Below are 12170 nucleotides of genomic sequence, written 5' to 3' on the forward strand. Positions count from 1 at the left end.
TTTTTAAGATTTTATTTATTTTTAGAGAGGGGAAGGAAAGGAGAAAGGGAGTGAAACATCAAGGGAGAGGAACCATGTGTGGTTGCCTCTCACACACCCCTCCTGGGGACCTGGTCTGCAACCCAGGTGTGTGCCCTGACTGGGAATCAAACCAGTGACCTGTTGGTTTTAAGGCTACACTCAGTCCAGTGAGCCACACCAGCCAGAACTAAAGCATCCTTGACAAGAAATCATTCCTCAAATGGGTGCATATATGAGAATGTGTGTTGGAGGTCAAGTGGACACAGAAGGAGAATCCAAGGAGGATGTTACATGTCAGTTTGTAAAGTAGAATGGGAATGTAGCCTACTTCCTCACTTTAATGATATGTTTTAAAAATCTTTTTCTAAAAAACATGTAGGTTTTCTCCCAAATCTCTACCCCCAAGAATCTGACTTGATGTTCTGTTTAAACATCTAATGTTTCTGGTTTAGTTTTAGTAGTAGTTGAGTCAGAATAAGTATCCATAGTTAAATTATTACCATATCTATATATTTCGTGTTGCCTATTGAGGACATGGTGCAAATGAATCAAACACAGTAACTTAGAGCTCTCAATAACTCCCTGCTAGTTGGAGCTTACTAGGCAGTATTGTTGAATACTTGGCCAGAAATTACAACATTCTGTTATGAAAGTAACCCTTGTATCTTTCAGGTGCTAGTGTTCCAATTTTAAGGCAGTAGTAGGGAGCAGTAGGATAAAAGAGGTGGGAAAAGAGAAAGGAATGCAAAAGGTCTTAAGGAAAACTAGCAAAATCTATAAATAAGCAAACTATAATCTAGACAGGTGAGGTCACTAATTCTGGAGCAGGATGAAATCTGGAAAAACCAGACTTCCAACAATGAAGACTAGTTGCTTGCTAGTAATCATCTTTGTATCTGAGAACTGGGAGCTGAAGAATTGAACTTGCTTTTGATAATTTCTTGATTTAACCAAGTCCAGGAGAAGTCATTGTCATAGAAATAAGAGCTTTTGGTCCTGGCTGGTGTGGCTCAGTGGATTGAGCACTGGCCTAAGAACCAAAAAGTCGTAGTTTAATTCCCAGTCAGTGCATATGCCTGGGTTGCTGGCCTGGTCCGAAATTGGGGGGTGTGCTGAGAGGCAACCAATCGATGTTTCCCTCCCTCTCTCCCTCCCTTCCCCTCCTTCTAAAGTTAAATAAAATTTTAAAAAATGAGCTGTTGCTTTTATTAAAGATATATCACAAATATATGTGTAAGTAATTTACGCATAACATAATATAAAAGGTATATTTATACTAAATGGTCATTGCTTAACGATGGGGATGTATTCTGAGAAATGGGTCATTAGGTGATATCACTGTGGACATCATAGAGTGCACTTAAATCGAGATGATACGGTCTGTGACAGGCTACAAACCTGTATGCCATGTCACTACTGAATACTGTAGGAAACTAACACAATGGCGTCTGAGTACCAATATCTCTAAACAGAAAAGGTATAGTAAAAATATGGCATAAGAATGTTAAAAATGGTACATCTGTGTAGGGTACTTTGCTCTGGGTGAGTCAGGGAGAGGTGAATGAATGTTAAGGCCTAGGACATTAGTGTACAGTATTGTAGGCTATAAATACTGTGTGCTTAAGCTACACTAAATTTTTTTTCTTCAATAATAAATTAACCTTCGCTTACTGTAACTCCTTTATAAACTTAATTTTTTTAAACTTCGACTTGTAACAACAGCTTAAGACATTGTACAGCTGTACAAAAAACTTCTATCCTTATTCTATAAACCCTTTTCTATTTTTGTAATTATTTTCATTCTTTAAACTTTTGTTAAAAACTAGGATAAAAACATGCACATTAACCTAGGCCTACACAGAGCCCATCATGAGTATTGCTGCCACAGAGCACATCTTTTCCCACTGGTAGGTCTTCAGGGGCAATAATGCATGGAGCCATCATCTGTCTATGATAACTGCTTTCTGAAACACCTCCTGAAGTACCTGCCCAAGGCTCTTGAGGAGTTACCCTTTTTTCAGAAATTTGTTCATGATGGTTGGTTTGTTTTTGTTTTTTCCTATCATAGATTTGCTTGTGAGAGCAGATAATGCACCGTGAACATACCTTTCTATTAAAAACCTTTTGGTTTGGGGGTCCATGAATCATGTCTAGGAGCTCCTCAGTGTCATCCTCAGCCATATCCAGGTCGAAGTTGTTTACTGTCTCAACCAGAGTCTTGATTTTTGTAACCTCATCCTTGGCAAACACTTTGATGTCATAAATGAGCTTTTGTTTTTTTTAACAAAGATTTTATTTATTTTAGAGAAAGAAGTGTAAAGGGAGAGAGAAACGGAGAAAAATACTGATATGTGAGAGAAATGTCAATTGGTTGCCTCTCACACATGCCCCAACAGGGGACTAGTCCTGCAACCCAGGCATGTGCCTTGACCAGGAATCAAACCAGCAACCTTTTGCCTTGCAGAACTATGCTCAACCAACTGAGCCGTGATAGTGATAGATGAACTTCTTGTCTTCTTAATGATGCTGTTCACACACTCCTTGGTAACATCACCCCATGCCCAAGCAAGGTTCTCAATGCAATCAGATGTAATCCTCCCAGACCTGCATTCTTCCTCACTTGCAGGGAAGACACTGGGAAAAGGTCCTCTTCAGGTGGTTGGCCTTAAAAGCTGTTGTAACTCCTTGGTTCATTGGTTCGATCAAAGAAGTGGTGTTTGGAGGGAGAAACAGTGCTTTGCTATTGGGATGAAAATCACCAGTGAAAGGAGGATGTTCATGAGCATTATCAACCATAAGCAAAATTTTGAAAGGTATATTATTCTCCAAATAGTATTTCTTCATTTTGCTGGCATAGAAACTCAGGAGGGCATCTTGGAAGAGGAGCTGGGTCATCCGTGACTTCTATGCTGTGTGTTTATTTTTTTTATAACAATTTATAGGAGAATTATTTTTTTATCTTTTTTTAAAGATTTTATTTATTTTTTTTTTTAGAGAGGGAAGTGGGGAGAGAGAGAGAGAGAGGGAGGGAGAGAAACATCAATGTGCGGTTGCTGGGGGTCATGGCCTGCAACCCAGGAATGTACCCTGGCTGGGAATCGAACCTGCGACACTTTGGTTCGCAGCCGGAGCTCAATCCACTGAGCTACGCCAGCCAGGAGTGTGTGTTTATTAATATGCTTGAAAGCCCTAAGGTTCTCACTTTGCTAAATCACAAAGGGTTTTAATTTATACCTTGCAACATTGCCTCCAAGCAAAACTGATACCTTATCATTAAAAGCCTTGAAACCTGAGGGGTTCCAGTCAATATGGCACAGGTAAACATGGTACTTGGAACCTCCCACAACTACATCAAAATTACAACTAAACTGTAGAAAAGTCATTCCGAACTGAATATAGCTGAACAGAAGTTCTACAACTAAGGATATAAAGAAGATACATTGGGACTGGTAAGGAGTGGGTGGAGACATAGAATGCTCTGGTCTCATACCCACATGTGGCAGATAAAATTCAGAAGAAATAGCTCAACTGTGGAAGTCCCCCCTAAGGAGTGAGGGGTCCCAGCCCCACAGCAGGACCCCCAGCCCAGGGTTCCAGAGCTGAGAAGAGAAGTCCCCATAACTTCTGGCTGTAAAAACCAGTGGGGTGCTGGAGTCCCAGGGTTCCTCTTAAAGGACCTGCACACAGACTTATTCAGACTTACTTGGTCTAAGCTCCAGCACTGGGGCAGCAGGTCAAAAGGCACCAGGGACATACAGGAAGGAACTGAGTTGTCTGGCATCAGGGCAAGGACTGGACAGGCAGCTTTCTCCTAGACAGAAGTGCTGGCAGAGGCCATTGTTCCTTTTCTGAGTCCTCCTCCCACAAAGCCAGCAGGTGGATGCCATATCTGAGTCTCCATCAACCTAGCTAACCCTGTTTATTTTGCCCTGATGATTCTGATACCCTGTCCCAACCAACTTGTGGACACGCCCAAGCCACTTCCAGTGGCTTTTCCATACAAACGGTCTCTTGCCTCATGCTTTAAACTTTCCTAAAATCTCTTAAACAAGCAGCATCTGTTTTCTGTGTACCCTCTACATCTTGCTAAGTGACCCCAAGCCCAGCACTAGCAGCAGCCAGCCTTGCTTCTCAGCTTGGCCTCTCCTGGGCACCTCCAAGACTAACACAAGTAGCAGCCATCTGCAGGTCATTCTGCAGCTTGTGCCAGGTGGCCCCAGGCAGGGCACAGGCAGTGGTTTATGTTAAACCTCCTGGGAGGCCCAAGAGCCAGTGCACCCAGTGGACGGCTTCAAACAATGTCAGATTACAACCCTACTATTTCCATGAGTGATACACTTAAAGGGCAGACCCAGTGAGCACCAAAGCCCACTGAAGCACATCCTGCTCCATAGCTTCAACTCCTGCATAGCAGCTATTCCACTGTAGTCACAGCTGGTCCTCACAGTCAGTGGGCCTGGGGTCATTTTCTCCCAATGATGTCAATGACAATTAAGGCTCAACTACAGTGCACACAGCCCACACAAGGGTGCACCTGGAATGCCAAGCTCAGGCACATGGGGAAGCTGTAACCTACAGGACACCTACTACCCACCGCTACTTTGTTAAGCCTGGGAGATAGAAGCTCTATCTAATACATAGAAACAAACACAGGGAAGCAGCCAAAATGTGGACACAATGAAACAGGTCCCAAATTAAAGAATAGGCAAAATCTCCAGAAAAAGAACTAAATGCAATGGAGGCAAGCAAACTACCAGACACAGAGTTCAAAACAATGGTTATAGTGGTGTTCAAGGAATTTAGTGAGAACTTCAACAGCATGAAAAAGGACATAGAAACTGTTCAAAAGAACCAGTCAGAAATGAAGACTACACTAGAAGCAAAAAGAGTAGATTGGATGAGCAGAGGATCGAATTAGTGATTTGGAAGATAGGGTAGCATAAAACATTTAATTACAACAGTAAAAAGAATAAGAATTTTTAAAAATGAGGATCATTTAAGGGACCTTTGGGACAACATGAAATGTAACATCACATCACAGGGGTACCATAAGAAGGAGAGAGAGAGACCAAGGGATTTAGAACCTATTTGAAGAAATAATGGCTGAAAAATTCTCTATCCTGGTAAAGAAAAAAGACACACAAGATCAGGAAGCTAAGAGATCCCCAAGCAAGGTGAACCCAAAGAGGCACACACCAAGACACATCATAATTGGAATGGCAAATGTTAAAGACAAAGAGAGAATCTTAAAAGCAGCAAGAGAAAGACAGTTACCTACAAGGGAGCTTCCATAAGACTCTCAGCTGAGACTTCCAGCCAGGATGGAGTTGTAGGTAGATATACAATCGAAAGAAGGACAACAACAAATCTAAAAACAAAAAAATAACCAGAATTGCCAGAAAATCAAACTGTTTGGAAGTCCAACAACCAAGGAGTTAAAGAAGAAACATTCATCCAGACCAGTAGGAGAGCCAAGCACAAACAGCCAGGTGCAGAGAGGACTCAGGCAAGGTGGCAGCTGGAGGACCAGGTGGTCCAACATTTGTGTGGGGACAAGCCGGGAAGAAAAACTGGGGAGCAAGACAGACCAAGCCACCCAGGGTTCCATGAAGGGAAGTAAAGCCTCAAAAGCTCTGACTGAAAAATCCTGTGGGGGTCGCGGCAGTGGGATAAAATCCCAGCCTTACAGTAAAATTCATTGGAGAAACCCACAGGGTCCTAGAATGTACACAAACCCACCCACCCAGGAATCAGCACCAGAAGGGCCCAATTTGCTTGTGGGTAGTGGGGGAAGTGACTGAAAAGCGCGGTGAGAGCTGACCAAGCAGCATTGTTCCCTCTCAGACCCCTCCTCCACATACAGCACCATATCCCAGCCAAGTGTGTTGCCCTGCCCTGGCAAATACCTAAGGCTCCTCCCCTTACTATGTAACAGGTGCACTGAGACAAAAAAAAAATATGGCCCTAATGAAAGAACAGGTCAAAGCTTCAAAAATAGAACTAAGTGATGAAGAGACAGCCAACCTATCAGATACAGAGTTCAAAACGCTGGCAATCAGGATGCTCATAGAAGTGGCTGATATAATCACAAAATAGAGGAAGAATTGAAGACTATACAAAGTGAAATAAAGGAAAATGCACAGGGAGCCAACAATGACAGGAGGAAATCGGGACTCAAACAAACCATTTGGAGCAGAAGGAAGAAATAAAAATCCAACCTGAATAGAATGAAGAAAAAAGACTTAAAAAAAATGAGGAGAGACTTAGGAACCTCTGAGACAATTTTAAATGTTCCAACATCTGAATCATAGGGGAGCCAGAAGAAGAGGAAGACCAAGAAATTGAAAACTTACTTGAAAAAATAATGAAGGAGAACTTCCCCAATCTGGTGAAGGAAACACACTTCCAAGAAATCCAGGAAGCTCAGGGAGTCCCAAAGAAGTCGGACCCAAGGAAGCACACACCAAGGAACATCATAACCAAACTAGCCAAGGTTAAAGATAAGGAGAGAATCTTAAAAGCAGCAAGAGAAAAGCAGAGAGTTACCTACAAAGGAGTTCCCGTAAGACTATCAGCTGATTTCTCAAAAGAAACCTTGCAGGCAAGAAGGTGCTGGAAAGAAGTATTCAAAGTCATGAAAGGCAAGGGCATACATCCAAAATCACTCTACAGCAAAGCTATCATTTAGAATGGAAGGGCAGATAAAGTACTTCCCAGATAAGGTCAAGTTAAAGGAGTTCATTATCACCAAGCCCTTATTATAATGAAATGTTAAAGGGACTTACCTAAGAAAAAGAAGAAAATAAAAAATATGAACAATAAAATGACAACAAACTCACAACTATCAACAACTAAACCTGAAACAAAAACAAAAACTAAGCAAACAACTACAATAGGAACAGAATCAGAGAAACAAAGTATCACATGGAGGGTTATCAGCAGGAAGGAGGATGGAGGAGAATTGGGGAAAAGATACAGGGAATAAGAAGTATAAATGGTATGTACAAAATAGACAGGGGGAAGGTAAGAATAGTGTGGGAAATGAAGAATCCAAAGAAGTTATATGTATGACCCATGGACATGAATTAAGGTGGGGGAATGCTGGTGGGAGGGTAGGTACAGGGCTGACAGGAATAAAGGGGAGAAAAATGGGATAACTGTAACAGCACAATCAATAATACATATTGTTAAAGAAAGAGAAATAAGGCCTGGCTGGCATAGCTCAGTGGATTGAGCACGGACTGCGAACCAAAGTGTCACAGGTTTGATTCCCAGTCAGGGCACATGCTGGGTTGCAGACCACGGTCCCCAGCAAACCCACATCGGTGTTTCTCTCTCTCTCTCTTTCTCCCTCCCTTCCCTCTCTAAAAATAAATAAATAAAATCTTTTTTTAAATTATAAAAAAAGAGAAATAAAAGGCTCTCAGTTGATTTTTCAATACAAACTTTTCAGGCCAGAAGGAATTGGCATGAAATATTCAAAGTGATAAAAAGTAAGGACCTACAACGAAGACTACTTTACCCAATAAGGTTATAATTTAAAAGGAGAAATAAAGAGCTTCCCAGACAAGAAAAATATATAGGAGTTAATTACCACCAAATCAGTGTTACAAGAAATGTTAAAGGGTCTTCTTTAAGAAGAAGAAAAAATTAAAAATATGAATAATAAATGGCCATAAAAAAAAGAATGAAATCTTACCATTTATCATAGCATGGATGGACCTAGAGGGTATTAGTCTAAGTGAAATTAAGTCAGTCAGAGAAAGACAAATACCATATAATTTCACTTATAAGTGAAATCTAAAGAACAATAAAACAAAAACAAAACAGAAACAGACTCATATATGCAGAGAACAGGCTGATGGTTGCCAGAGGGGAAAGGGATTGGAGGACTGGGTGAAAAAGGTAGAGGAATTGAGAAGTACAGATTGGCATTTACAAAACAGTCATGGTCATGGAAAACAACATGTAAAAATACAGTCAAGAATAGTGTCATAACTATGTGTGGTGTCAGTTGGGTACTGGAGATTTCAGGGGGAAAACCCTGTAAAGAACATGATTGTCCAACCACTATGCTGTACACCTGAAATGATAGTGTGGGACCTCAGCTCTCACACATAATTCGTTCTGGAAGGCTGTTTGAGAAGTGGTTTGTCTGAAAACAGAATTATACAAGTGACGGATCATGCAGTTATCAGCATGAAAGGGTTGTCGGGTAGAGAGCTGCAGTTTTGTTTGACAACTGAGACATTTTTTCCATGAATAACTTGATCAAGAACCAAATTGTTCAAGATGGGAGACGTTCAAGAAGTGAGGTTTGACTGTAATACAAAACAATACCGAATGTGGGCCTGGCCAAGGATTTCACTTTGTGTGCTATGTAAAACAGAAAATGTGGCCAAAGCACCATTTCATACTCACTAATAACAATCGTCAAATGAAAAGCCCCAATTAGGTCCCTGGCTGGGTATCTCAGTTGATTAGAGCATTGTCCCAATACGCCAAAATTGTGGGTTTGATACTTGGTCAGGGCACTTGCAAGAATCAACCAGTGAAGGCATAAATAAGCAGAACAACAACTTGATGTCTTCATGTCTCTCTCTCTCCACTCCTCTCTCTTTCCCTTCCTGTCTCTGTCTAAAATCAATAAATAGCCCTGACTGGTGTGGCTCAGTGGGTTAGGTATCATCCCGCCAACCAAAGGATCAGTGGTTTGATTCCTAGTCAGGGCACATTCCTGGGTTGTGGGACAGGTCCCCAGTTGGGCGTGTGCGAGAGGCAACCCATCAATGATGTTTCTCCCACACATCAGTGTTTCTCTGCCTCTTTTTCATCCTCCCTTCCCCTCTCTCTAAAAATAAATACAAATTAAATTAGAAAAATTAAATTAATAAATAAAATATTTAATATAAGCTGCAATCTTTAAATTTTAATTTAAAAAATTTTTTAAAAAGCTTTGAAGCCTGACATTGACTTGGACTCCATTTCCAGAATTGGGAGGTTTCATCCATATTGAATACCTCTCTACCATCAGCTTACCTAAAGTTTCTAAAAATTCTTCAGCTGCCTTCACATCAGCACTCAGACTCACCACTCACTTTCACATTAATGAATAATGATTCTTGAATCCTTTAAATAAGCCAGGGCTAGCAGTAAACTTAACATCTTAATTGAGCCCAGCCTTTTCTTTCAACATTGCAGATAAACATTTTGCTTTGGCTGTGATGGTCATGGTGCTAAAAGGCATGAAATGTGTCTGGTCTTTAATCCAGGCCATTAGAAGTTTCTCTGTGCCAATACAGGTCCTTCTTGAACTTTTGTTCTTATTGCCTTTAATGGAGCAGATCCTTCAACATCTTCCCTCACTTTGTTCTTGTTCTTCGAGATCGTGGCTATGGTGAAATGGGACATGCCTGACTGGCGAGCAATAACCATCACTGATTTTCCACATTTCTACTCCTTAATCACTTTTAATTTTGTTTCTAGGCTGATTACTTGATATGGCCTCTTACGGGGAAGATTAGCCGTGGATTGTGTATGCTTAGGGGCCATGATGAGCAAAACAACATGAAGTTAAATTGAGCACAACATAAAGTGATGCAATCAAGAGACGCAGTAAACATGAGATGTGAGAGGCTGCTGCCAGCGTAACATGGCACAGTTTTTACAGCACTTTTTTTTTTATTGTTGACACTGTTACAGATGTTCTTCATTCCCCCATTGGCCCACCTCCACCCAGCCCCCACTCCCTCAGCCCTGGCCTTCAAACTCTCTTTTTGATAAGTAGAAAGAATACACTATAAAATAATAATAAAAAGTAAAATGTAGTAAATACATGAAGCAGTTACCCAGTCATTATGCAGAGTCCAAATATTATGGACTCTACATGACTATACGTGCACAGTAGGTTTGTTTACACCAACACCACCATAAGGAAATAAGTAATGCATTGCACTGTGACATTATGTTGCCTATGGCATCACCAGGCGATAGGAATTTTTCAGCTGCATGATAATTTTTTGGACCCTCTGTCATATATGCAATTCATCTTTGACCAGAACATCACTCGGCAGCACACAACTGTACTATTGTTCATTATGAGGTGTTCACAATGAGACTTATTTCCGTCTTGAGCAATCTTTCATCTCACTATGCCTCCAAGTGGTTTTTGTTGTTTTTTTAATTTTCTTGACCCCATACTTATTACATTGAGCATTTTGCTCAATAAGCGTTACCTTTTTAATGAGAAAAGTAGATTTAAGAGGCAAGAGATCTGAGGCTTAGAGTAAGTACTTTTCCCCATGGTTATGGTTGGTAAGCGGTGTGGCTTAATTTGAACCCAGGTGTGTCTGGCCTGGGCCCAAACACGCCCTGCGTGTGCTGCCTCATTTGTGAAATGAGGTGGGAGAAACAGACGTGCTCTCTCAAATAAACGTTAATGTCAGCATAGTTCCTGTCTTGGGACGCTGTTATCACTTAAAATAGTAATTTCTTTGCTACTCTGTTTCAAAATATGTATAAAGTCTTTAGTTAATGGCAGTTATTTGTCCTCTGGAGAGTTCTGAAAAGAACTTTAAAAGTCATTTGGAATTTACAGTGGATAATAAAATGAGGTGATCAAGATAAATAATCACTTCAATTTTTTTTGTGACCAGTTTTTATTGTTATTCTGTTACAGTTGTTCCAATTTTTTCTCCTTTGTCCTCCTCTGCCCACCCTACCCCCCATTTCTACAGTCAATTCCTATGGACTAGACAAAGGAATGAATGACCCATGGATATGGATAGCAGTGTGGGAATTTTCAGTTTTTTAAAAAATGTGTCTATAAAGTAATTGGACTGATCCCCCCCCATATGTGGCTTATCTTAAAGAATTTTTAGAAATATTCTTGCATGACCCGTGAACATGAACTAAGGGGGGACTGCTAGAGGGAAGTGGGGTACTGGGCAGAGGGGGCCAAAGGGGGAAAATTGGGACAATTGTCATAGCATAATCAATAAAATATACTTTAAAAGTATTTTGAACAATGGCAATACCATTGGAATATCAGTACCCAATAGTTATTATTGGATAAATAATAATTAACAGTGCTTAACAATGTAAAGTTTTAAGGTGCTTTTACATGTTATTCAAAGCAATGTTCCTGGAGGTAAGAATACAAATAATTTTATTCAGGGCAGAAGATGCTATTGTATAAAAGAGAAATTCCATCCACTTGGAATGATCATGGAAGTTTGCATGAAAGAGGTAATTTAAGGTAGCGCTTAAAAAATAGGTAGAATTTTGGCCCTGGCTGGCATAGCTCAGTGGATTGAGTGCGGGCTGGGAACCAAAGTGTCCCAGGTTCGATTCCCAGCCAGGGTACTTTCCTGGATTGCAGGCCATAACCCCCAGCAACCGCACATTGATGTTTCTCTCCCTCTCTCTCTCTCTCTCTCTCTCTCCCCCACCCTTCCCTCCCTAAAAAAATAAATAAATAAAATCTTTTAAAAAATAGGTAGAATTTTGGTAGCAGAAGAGAATATTTTTGGCAGAAAGAACAGAATTAATTATAAATAGAAAATTACAGGACATATTTAAGGAAAACAATAGTTTAGTGTACAAGGAACTACAGGTGGAAGGCATTTGAAACAATACTGGGAAGTTAGATCATTACCATTGTGGAGGATCTTAAAAGCCAGGGCTTTTACTTAACTTGGTAGGTAAGGAGGAAGCAGTTCACACGCGGGTGTGTTATTTATTGTGCTGTTTCATTTTGATAGAGAACCAGTGGATTAATCTGGTAATGCTATATAAGCTGAAGAGATAGACTGGGAAACTGATTGTGATGCTGTTGATATATAGTTCATCAGAATGGTGATGACAACCTTAAGTAGGTAAAAGCAAGGGGAATGGAAAGAAGGGAATTTATGCAAGAGATTTCTGGGTGGACATCCATAGGATCTGATAACTAGATGGAAAGTATGGAATCAAAGATAACTAGGATACCCAACTTAAATAAATCTGAATGCAGGTGGTAAATTTAATCTTTGGGAGAGAATGAAGAGAACGATGAGAGAAGGGCTAAAAATGAAACTGTCAAACACAAGGGGTGAGCAATGGGCAGAGAAAGGAGCCATTAATTTAGCGGAACTGATTGCGGATTTTGT

General features: G+C 40.5%; 1 long non-coding RNA gene across 1 annotated transcript; it reads left to right on the top strand.

Annotated features, from left to right (window-relative positions):
* Window positions 1-178: 178 nt before the first annotated feature.
* LOC118498254 lies at window positions 179-4727 on the top strand. The gene is made up of 2 exons (XR_004900781.1): window positions 179-986; window positions 4639-4727. It is a non-coding gene; the product is annotated as an uncharacterized LOC118498254 (long non-coding RNA).
* The last annotated feature ends 7443 nt before the right edge of the window (window positions 4728-12170 follow it).

This window comes from Phyllostomus discolor, chromosome 14 (genome assembly GCF_004126475.2).
Source record: "Phyllostomus discolor isolate MPI-MPIP mPhyDis1 chromosome 14, mPhyDis1.pri.v3, whole genome shotgun sequence".
NCBI classification, from domain to species: Eukaryota; Metazoa; Chordata; class Mammalia; order Chiroptera; family Phyllostomidae; genus Phyllostomus; species Phyllostomus discolor.